Here is a 10,848-nt window from a genome sequence, read left to right as displayed (position 1 = left end):
TTCGATCTCAGATCACCGCAAGCTCCGCCTCCCGGGTTCACGCCATTCTCCTGCCTCATTCTCCCGAGTAGCTGGGACTACAGGTGCCCACCACCACGCCTGGCTAATTTTTTGTATTTTTAGTAGAGACGGGGTTTCACCGTGTTAGGCAGGATGGTCTTGATCTCCTGACCTCATGATCCTTGGCCTCCCAAAGTGCTGGGATGACAGGCATGAGACACTACGCCCGGCTATTTTTTGAGACAGGGTCTCACTTTGTTGCCCAGGCTGCAGAGCAGTTGTGCCATCATGGCTTACTGCAGCCCTGGCCTCCCAGGCTCAGGTGATCCTCCCACCTTCACCTCCCTAGTAGCTGGGACTACGGGCATGTGCCACCATCCCTGGCCTTTTTCACTTCTTTACTCTTATTTTGATGTGATTTCTACGGTGAGCAGAGATAAGCTCAATTCACGACATATAACTAGAAACTCTTCCTTAAGTTCAGTTACCTAATTCCTCTAACTCATAAGGTGGTTGTGAAAATTAAAGGTGGTTATGTGTGTGTAACAAGATGTTGAAAGGTTTTCCCAGTTGTGTTGGAGTTTGAGCTGAGTCTTAAGGACAGAAGTGCACACAGAAGTGTATTTTTAGTAGAGACGGGGTTTCACCATGTCAGGCTGGTCTCAAACTCCTGACCTCAGGTGATGCACCTGCCTTGGCCTCTCAAAGTGCTGGGATTACAGGCGTGAGCCACAGCAACCAGCCTTCCTTTTCTTTTGAGACAGGGTCTCATTCTGTCACCCAGGCTGGAGTGCAGTGGTGTGATCCTGGCTCACTGCAACTTCTGCCTTGTGGGCTCAAGTGATCCTCCCACTTCAGCCTCCTGAATAGCTGGGACCACAGACAGGTGCCACCACACCCAGCTAATTTTTGTATTTTTTGTAGAGATGGGGTTTGCTATGTTGCCCAGGCTGGTCTCAAACCCCTGGGTTCAAGCAATCCGCCTGCCTCAACCTCCCAGAGTTCTGGGATTACAGGCGTGTGCCACTACATCCAGCCTTAACTGCTTTCTAAGGCAAAATAGGGAACTATCTGACTAAGTGCTTCGCAGGTACTAAGGGTTACCAGCTTTCCAGACTGTACTGGGTATATCATTCCTGACAACTGCCTAACCCACTTTTCCTAAGCCAATGCCAGATTTTATTTATTTTTGTTTGTTTTTGGTTTTGTTTTTGAGACAGGGTCTCACTTTGTTGCCCGGGCTGGAAGGCAGTAGCGCAATCTCAGCTTACTGCAGCCTACGCCTCCTGGTTTCAAACGATCCTCCTGCCTCAGCCACCTGAGTAGCATGTGACACCACGCCTCGCTAATTTTTGTATTTTTAATAGAGACGAGGTTTCGCCGTGTTGCCCCAGCTGGTCTCGAACTCCTGAGCTCAAAGCAATCCACCCACCTTGGCCTCCCAAAGTGCTGGGATTATAGATTACAGTCATGAGCCATATGCCCGACCCCTCTTTTATTTTATTTTTTGAGATAGGCTGGAGTGCAGTGGCATGATCACAGCTTACCGCAACCTTGACCTCCCAGGCTTAAGCAATCCTCCCACCTCAGCCTCCCAGTAGCTGAGACCCACAGGCAGGCACCACCATGCCCGGCTTATTTATTTATTCATTCATTCCATGAACCAGCTAATTTATTTATTTTTAATTAATTATTTATTTTGAGACAGAGTCTCCTCTGTCGCCCAGGCTGGAGTGTCTCGGCTCACTGCAACCTCTGCCTCCCAGGTTCAAGCAATTCTCCCTGCCTCAGCCTCCCAAGTAGCCAGATTACAGGTGCCTGCCACCATGCCCTGCTAATTTTTGTATTTTTTAGTAGAGACAGGGTTGTGCCATGCTGGCCGGGCTGGTCTTAGATACTCTTACTTGACTACTTACTTGCAGTACTAATTATGAATTGACTTGGAATTGCATTTATGTTTGTAACAGAGACTAGAAGTAACAGAGAGTTAAACAAGATGGAAGTTAATTTTTCTCTCAAGGTAATGAAATCTGGATGCAGGCAGTCCAGGGCTCATCTAGTGTCCCCAGGAATTCATCAGGTTCCGAGGCTGGTCTGCATCCTTGAAGATCTCTGTTTTTCTCCCTGCTCTGCCATCCTTAAAGGCCTGTGTTTGGCCGGGCACAGTGGCTCATGCTAGTCCTAGCTACTTGGAAGGTTGAGGTGGGAGGATCTGGGAGGATCCCTTGAGCCTGGGAGGTTGAGGCTGCAGTGAGCCTCGAACATGCTGCTGCATTCCAGCCTGGGTGACACAGTGAGAACCTGCCTCAGAAAAAAAAGGCTTTGGCTTTCTCAATTTGCCTGAAAAATCACAAGATCACAAGATCCTTTAACCATCACGCCTGTGTTCTAGACAGGAAATAAATAGGAAGGGGAGAGGAGAAAATGATTGAAAGAATTAAAGGGAGCATATGGCAGCTGCTTGACCTTCTTTAATTTTAATTTTTATTTTTACCTTCTGGTGCTCTCCTTGTCTCCCTGCCTCTACAGAGACAAAAAATAACAATAATGATATAATAATTAGCTGGGCATTGTGGCATGCGCCACTAGTTCTAGTTACTCAGGAGGCCAAGGTGGGAGGGACTGCTTAAGCCAAGGAATTTGAGGCTGCAGTGAGCCATGATGAGGCCAGTGCACTCCAGCCTGGGCAACACAGTGAGACCCTATCTAAAAAAAAAAAAAAAGTTTGAGGGGGCCAGGTGCAGTGGCTCATGATTGTAATCCCAGCACTTTGGGAGGCCGAGGCCGGTGGATCATGAGGTCCAGATCAAGACCATCCTGGCCAACATGGTGAAACCCCATCTCTACTAAAAATACAAAAATTAGCTGGGTGTGGTGGCATGTGCCTGTAGTCCCGGCTACCTGGGAGGCTGAGGCAGGAGAATCACTTGAACTGAAGAGGTGGAGGTTGCAGTGAGCCAAGATGGTGCCACTGCACTCCAGCCTGGTGACAGAGTGAGACTCTGTCTCAAAAAAAAAAAAAGTTTGAAGCTGAATTATTAACATACAGGTTTAATTACTGTATCTTCCTAGTGAATTGAAACATAACAATGTAGTAACTCTTTATGACTAGTTAATACTTTTAGTCTTAAATTTTATTTAATCTAATATTAACACAGCTACACCAACTCTGTTTTGTGGTTAGTGTTTCCCTGGCGAATATGTTTTTCTATTCTTTTACTTTTAACCCCTCTAGTTATTTTTCTTTTTTCTTTTTTTTTGAGACGGAGTCTCACTCTATCACCCAGGCTGGAATGCAGTGGCATGATCTCGGCTCACTGCAGCCTCTGCCTCCCAGGTTCAAGTGATTCTCCTGCCTCAGCCTCCTGAGTAGCTGGGATTACAGGCGCCTGCCACCGCACCCTGCTAATTTTGTATTTTTAGTAGAGACAGGGTTTCACCATGGTAGCCAGGCTGATCTCGAACTCATCAGCAGATCCGCCTGCCTCGGCCTCCCAAAGCACTGGGATTACAGGTGTGAGCCACTGTACCTGGCCAAGCCTCCAGTTTTCTTTGAGAATGTTATTCTAGCCCACCCCGCGCAGCTAATTTTTGTATTTTTTAGTAGAGATGGGGTTTCACTATGTTGGCCAGGTGGGTCTCGAACTCCTGACCTCAAGTAATCTGCCCAACTCGGCCTCCCAAACTGTTGGGATGACGGGTGTGAGCCAACACGCCTGGCCAGATATTATCACTAGTATCTCATATAAGCAATGTTGATTTAGCTTTACCCACAAATCTGCTAATCTTTTTCTCACCAATTATTGCTTCACAAACCATTCTGGGATAATTTTTATTTTTCTGGAAGTAAATCCTTTTTTTTTTTTTTTTGAGACAGAGTCTCTGTCACCCAGGCTAGAGCGCAGTGGAATAATCTTGGCTCATTGCAACCTGCAACCTCTGCCTCCTGGGTTCAAGTGATTCTGCTGCCTCAGTCTCCTGAGTAGCTGGAACTACAGGTGTGCACCACCACACCCAGCTAATTTTTTTGTATTTTTAGTAGAGATGGGTTTCACCATGTTGGCCAGGCTGGTCTCGAACTTCTGGCCTCAAGTGATCCACCTGCCTCAGCCTCCCCAGAGTGCTGGGATTACAGGCATGAGCCACCACACCTGGCCTAAATCCTATAGTTCTTTTAGTGAAGATATGTTGGTAGTCAACTTTCTCAGCTTTTGTTTGTGTAAAATGTCCTTGTTTCATCTTCATACATAAATATATTAGATATAGAAATCTGAATATATGAATATATTCTCCCAGCACATTGATGATATAATTCTACTGTTGGGTTTTCACTGTTGCTGTACAGAAGTCAGATATCAATCTAATTGCTATTTTTATTTTTATTTTTTTGAGATGGAGTCTCTCTGTCACCCAGGCTGGAGTACAGTGGCGTGATCTTGGCTCACTGCAACCTCCATCTCCTGAGTTCAAGTGATTCTCTTGCCTCAGCCTCCCAAGTAGCTGGGACTATAGGCACGCACCACCACGCCCAGCCTCTAATTGCTATTTCTTTGTAAGTCTTTTTTTGTTCCTGAGCTGACAGATGATTATAGTATCTTTGTTTCTGATGTTCTACACTTTCAATATAATGTGTCTGGGTATAGATTTATTTTCATATGTCGTGCTTGGGATTTGTTGGGATTCCTGAAACTGAGGACTAATGTCTCATCAATTTCATAGTACTATTAGCCACTAACTCTTTTTTGAGAGTTGGGGTCTTGCTCTGTTGCCCAGGCTGGAGTGCAGTGATGCAATCATGCTTCACTGCAGCCTCCAACTCCTGGACTCAAGCAGTCCTTCCCACTTCAGCCTCTCGAGTAGCTGAGATTACAAGCGCATTGCACCATGCTTTGCCTTTTTTTCTTTTGAAGTGATGTCAAACTTACATAAAAGTTGCAAGTATAGTCCAAAAGACTTTTTTCCCCCCTGAATCATCTGACGGTAAGTTGCCAACTTAATTGCTCATTATCCCTGAATACTTTAGTATACATTTCCTAGAAAAAAAAGACATTCCATTACATAACTAGAAAACAATCACACAAATCAGAAAATTAGCACTGTTATATTATTACCATCTAATCCTCAGATTTATCAACTAGCCCAATAATGGCATTTATAGCAAAAGAAAAAAAAAATAGTTTAGAATTTCATGTTGCATTTAGTTGTCATGTCTTTCTAAATTCCTTTAACCCAGAAAAGTTCCTGATCTTTCCTTGATTTTTATGACCCTGACACTTTATTTATTTTTATTTTATTTGTATTTATTTATTCATTTATTTTTTGAGACGGAGTCTCGCTCTGTCACCCAGGCTGGAGTGCAGTGGCGCAATCTTGGCTCACTACAAGCTCCGCCTCCTGGGTTCACACCATTCTCCTGCCTCAGCCTCCCAAGTAACTGGGACTACAGAGGACCGCCGCCACGCCCGGCTAAGTTTTTTGTATTTTTAGTAGAGATGGGGTTTTACTGTGTTAGCCAGGATGGTCTTGATCTCCTGACCTTGTGATCCGCAAGCCTCGACCTCCCAAAGTGCTGGGATTACAGGCATGTGCCACTGCGCCCAGCCTATTTTTGTTTTTTTTTTTTTTTTTTGAGACGGAGTCTCGCTCTGCCGCCCAGGCTGGAGTGCAGTGGCCTGATCTCAGCTCACTGCAAGCTCCGCCTCCCGGGTTCACGCCATTCTCCTGCCTCAGCCTCCCAAGTAGTTGGGACTACAGGCGCCTGCCACCGCGCCTGGCTAGTTTTTTGTATTTTTTAGTAGAGACGGGGTTTCACCGTGTTAGCCAGGATGGTCTCCATCTCCTGACCTCGTGATCCGCCCGTCTCAGCCTCCCAAAGTGCTGGGATTACAGGCTTGAGCCACCGCGCCCGGCCGCGCCCAGCCTATTTATTTATTTTTGAGACAGAGTCTTGCTCTGTTGCCCAGGCTGGAATGCAGTGGCACCATCTTGGCTCACTGCAACCTCTATCTCCTGGGTTCAAGTGATTCTCCTGCCTCAGCCTCCTGAGTAGCTGGGATTACAGGCACTTGCCACCATGTCCAGCTATCCTCTGTATTTTTAGTAGAGTCAGGGTTTCACCATGTTGTCCAGGCTGCTCTCGAACTGCTGACCTCAGGTGATCTGCCCGCTTTGGCCTCCTAAAGTGCTGGGATTACAGGCATGAGCCACTGTGCCCGGCCAGACCCTGACACTTTAGAACATTACAGTCCAGTTATTTATTTATTTATTTTTTATTTTGTTTTATGACGGAGTCCCGCTCTATTGCCCAGGCTGGAGTGTAGTGGCGTGGTCTTGGCTCACTGCAACCTCTGACTACTGGGTTCATGCGATTCTCCTGCCTCAGCCTTCTGAGTAGCTGGGAATACAGGTGCCTGCCACCATGCCTGGCTAATTTTTGTATTTTTAGTACAGCCAGGGTTTCACCATGTTGGCCAGGCTGGTCTCGAACTCCTGACCTCAAGTGATCCGCCTGCCTTGGACTCCCAGAGTGCTGGGATTACAGACATAAACCTGTAAAATAACTGGCTCCGGCCAGTTATTTTGATTGCCCCTTAATCTGGATTTGTCTGATGTCGGATTCAGGTTATGCATCGTTGGCAGGGATAGCACAGTGATGCTGTTATTCTCATTGTGCTGTATCAGATGGCACACAGTTTTAATTTGTCCCATTTTTTCATAATAATAAGGGGTGAGTGGGCAGGGTACAGATAAAATAATATTGGCCCTGATTTGATAATTGCTGGAGCTGGCTGATGATTACCTGGAGGCTCATACTTTTCTGTTTACTTTTATGTGCTTAAAATTTTTCAGCATATTGAAATATTTTTTAAAATCTGAAGCAAAGATATTTAAAATATTTTATCTAGCATATTAAGGCACACTGGTACCAAGTAGGATTTCAGTGTTGTTCCATTTACTATAATGCTGGGAAGGGATGATCTTCAAATTAAAAAAATATATGTATGCAGTCTAGGCTCAACCCATAGGTCCACAGTTTGTAGTCTTTGTCCTAGAAAATGAAAGAGTATGGGCTGGGCACAGTGGCTCATGCCTGTAATCCTAGTGCTTTGGGAGGCTGAGGCAGGAGGATAGCTTGAGCCCAGGAGTTTGAGACAGCCTGGGCAATATAAGGAGACCTTGTCTCTACAAACTATATATATACACATATATATTTTAATTAGCCAGATGTGGTCACACACACCTATAGTCCCAGCTACTCAGAAGGCTGAGCGGGAGAATTGCTTGAGTCCAGGAGTTCAAGGTTACAGTGAGCTATGATGACACCACTGAACTCCAGCCTGGGTGATAGAGCAAGACCCTGTTTGTTAAATAAATTTAATAAATAGGCCAGGTGGGCTGGGTGTGGTGTCTCATGCCTGTATTCCCAGCACTTTGGGAGGCCAAGGTGGGTGGATCACCTGAGGTCAGACCAACCTGACCAACACAGTGAAACCCCATCTCTACCAAAAATACAAAATTAGCCGGGCGTGATGGCGCACACCTGTAGTCCCAGCTACTTGGGAGGCTGAAGCAGGAGAATCGCTTGAACCTGGGAAGCTGAGGTTGCAGTGAGCCGAGATCGCACCACTGTACTCCAGCCTGGGCAACAAGAGTGAAACTCCATCTCAAAATAAATAAATAAATAAATATAAAAATAGGGTAGATGTGGTGGCTCACACCTGTAATTCCAGCACTTTGGGAGGCTGTTGTGGGAGGATCACTTGAACCCAGGAGATCGAGAGCAACCTGGGCAACATAGTGGGACCCCATCTCTACCAAAAATAAAAAAATTAGCTGGGCATGGTGGTGCATGCCTATAATCCCAGCTATTCGGGAGGCTGACATGGGAGGATCACATGAGCCCAGGAGCTCAAGGCTGCAGTAAGCCGAGACTGCACCAGGGCACTCCAGCCTGGTCTCACTCACTCCAGCCTGGAGAGAGTGAGACCCTCTCTCAAAAAAGAAAAAGCCAGGCATGGTGGCTCACGCCTGTAATCCCGGTATTTTGGGTGGCCAAGGTAGGCAGATCACGAAGTCAGGAGTTCGAGACCAGCCTGGCCAGTATGGTAAACTCCGCCTCTACTAAAAACACACACAAAAAATTAGCCAGGCATGGCAGTGGGCGCCTGTAATCCCAGCTACTCTGGAGGCTGAGGCAGGAGAATCGCTGGAACCCGAGAGGTGGAGGTTGCAGTGAGCTGAGACTGTGCCATTGCACTCCAACCTGGGTGAGAGCGAGACTAATAATAAGAAACAGTCACAGCTCTCCTTGCTCGATTACTTTCTACAGGAGCATGGCAGTTACACCACTGAGGCATTCCTCAGTGCCCAGCGAAATTTTGTGCAAAGTTGTGCTGGGTACTGCTTGGTCTGCTACCTGCTGCAAGTCAAGGACAGGTAGGTGACTTCTGCTGCTCATCCTAACATTTCTCCAGGGTTCTCTCCATCCCTTCGTGTGTAGTTCTCAATTACTTATTACTGCCCTCCATGGCAAAGATGTGAAAAATGAAACAATATATTTTAAGCAAAGACAGAAGGTTTGTGAAGACTGATAATAATAATAATAACAATCAGCCGGACGCGGTGGCTCAGGCCTGTAATCCCAGCACTTTGGGAGGCCGAGGCAGGCGGATCACGAGGTCAGAAGATAGAGACCATCCTGGCTAACACGGTGAAACCCCGTCTCTACTAAAAATATAAAAAATTAGCCGGGCGTGGTGGTGCGCGCCTGTAGTCCCAGCTACGCGGGAGGCTGAGGCAGGAGAATGGCGTGAGCCTGGGAGGCGGAGCTTGCAGTGAGCCGAGATCGCGCCACTGCACTCCAGCCTGGGTGACAGAGCGAGACTCCGTCTCAAAAAAAAAAAAAATAATAATAATAACAATCAAGAATGGGGATAGGAGTAGTATAGGACAGAGTAGGGTGAGACAGAAGACGGCTGCAACAAGGAAAGGTGGTGGGTACTATTAACAGAAGGTGCGCACCATTAATCTGGTGGTCTATGTGTGCATCTCCAAAGATTCCTCCTACTAGCCAGGCACAGTGCCTCACATCTGCAGCCCCAGCTACTTGGGAGGCTGAGGTGGGTGGATCACTTGAGCCCAGGAGGTTGAGGCTGCAGTGAGCCGTGATTGCCCCACTGCACTCCAGCCTGGGTGACAGAGCAAGACCTTGTTTAAAAAAAAAAAAAAATGTGTGTGAGTGTGTGTGTGCGTGTGTGTATATATATATATATTCCTCTTACCCTTTCCCAGGCAATGGTTACCACAATTCTGCTACTATCACCATTGATTTACTTTGCCTGTTCTTGAACTTTATTTTTTATTTTTGTTTTATTTTTTGAGACGGAATCTTGCTCTGTTGCCCAGGCTGGAGTGCAGTGGCACGATCTCAGCTCACTGCAACCTCTGCCGCCCAGGTTCAAGCGATTCTCCTGCCTCAGCCTCCCAAGTAGCTGCGATTACAGGTGCACACCACCACGCCTGGCTAATTTTTGTGTTGTTAGTAGAGATGGGGCTTCAGCATCTTGGCCAGGCTAGTCTTGAACTCCTGACCTTGTGATCCACCTGTCTCAGCCTCCCAAAGTGCTGGGATTACAGGTATGAGCCACCACGCCTGGCTTGAACTTTATATAAATAGAATCATACTATATATGTATAGTGTATATATATACACACACCCACATATATAAATGGAATCATACTCTCTATATATATGAAGTTCAAGAATTTTTTTTTTTTTGAGTCGGAGTGTCACTCTTGTTGCCCAGGCTGGAGTGCAATGGCACAATCTCGGCTCACCACAACCTCCGCCTCCCAGGTTCAAGTGATTCTCCTACCTCAGCCTCCCGAGTAGCTGGGATTACAGGCATGCACCACTATGCCTGGCTAATTTTTGTATTTTTAGTAGAGACAGAGTTTCTTCATGTTGGTCAGGCTAGTCTCGAACTCCTGACCTCAGGTGATTCGCCTGCCTCGGCCTCCCAAAGTGCTGGGATTACAGGTGTGAGCCACTGCACCCGGCCCATTTCTGTTGATTTAAATATCCAGGTAAGGCCGGGCGCGGTGGCTCAAGCCTGTAATCCCAGCACTTTGGGAGGCCGAGACGGGCGGATCACAAGGTCAGGAGATCGAGACCATCCTGGCTAACATGGTGAAACCCCGTCTCTACTAAAAATACAAAAAACTAGCCGGGCGAGGTGGCGGGCGCCTGTAGTCCCAGCTACTCCAGAGGCTGAGGCAGGAGAATGGCGTGAACCCGGGAGGCGGAGCTTGCAGTGAGCCGAGATCCGGCCACTGCACTCCAGTCTGGGCTACAGAGCGAGACTCCGTCTCAAAAAAAAAAATAAATAAATAAATAAATATCCAGGTAAATGAGTCTTCCAGGCCACTGGCCTCTCAGTCTCTTGATCTCCCCTTCTAGTCCATTCCTCTCTCCTGAATGCGTATTTCCTACCTTTTTTCTCCTCAAACTCCTAGTTTCTTCATCATCCTCACTCTTAGAGGGTGATCTTGATTTTTTATTCTTATAGAGTTTGACAACACATGCTCTTTCTTATACCACTGGACAACAGAAACAACAAAGAGATATCCCACAGCTCCCCAGCTCCCTCGACCCATGCCCGCTCACTCTGCCTTCTCTCCCAATTATTATTCGGGAACTGTTCCTGCCGCTGTGTAAGGCAATGCCTCTGTTTGTGAACTTGACCCTCTCGCTCACCTTCTGAAGAACATGGTTCCAGGAACTTTCCTTATCGCTCTGCTACTTCAGTTTTTCCTGTCTACAGGATCCTCCCCACCCGTGTACTAACA

Source organism: Macaca nemestrina, chromosome 1 (assembly GCF_043159975.1).
Source record: "Macaca nemestrina isolate mMacNem1 chromosome 1, mMacNem.hap1, whole genome shotgun sequence".
Taxonomy (NCBI): Eukaryota; Metazoa; Chordata; class Mammalia; order Primates; family Cercopithecidae; genus Macaca; species Macaca nemestrina.
The sequence above is the reverse complement of the archived record's forward strand: the minus strand, read 5'-3'. Positions refer to the sequence as shown.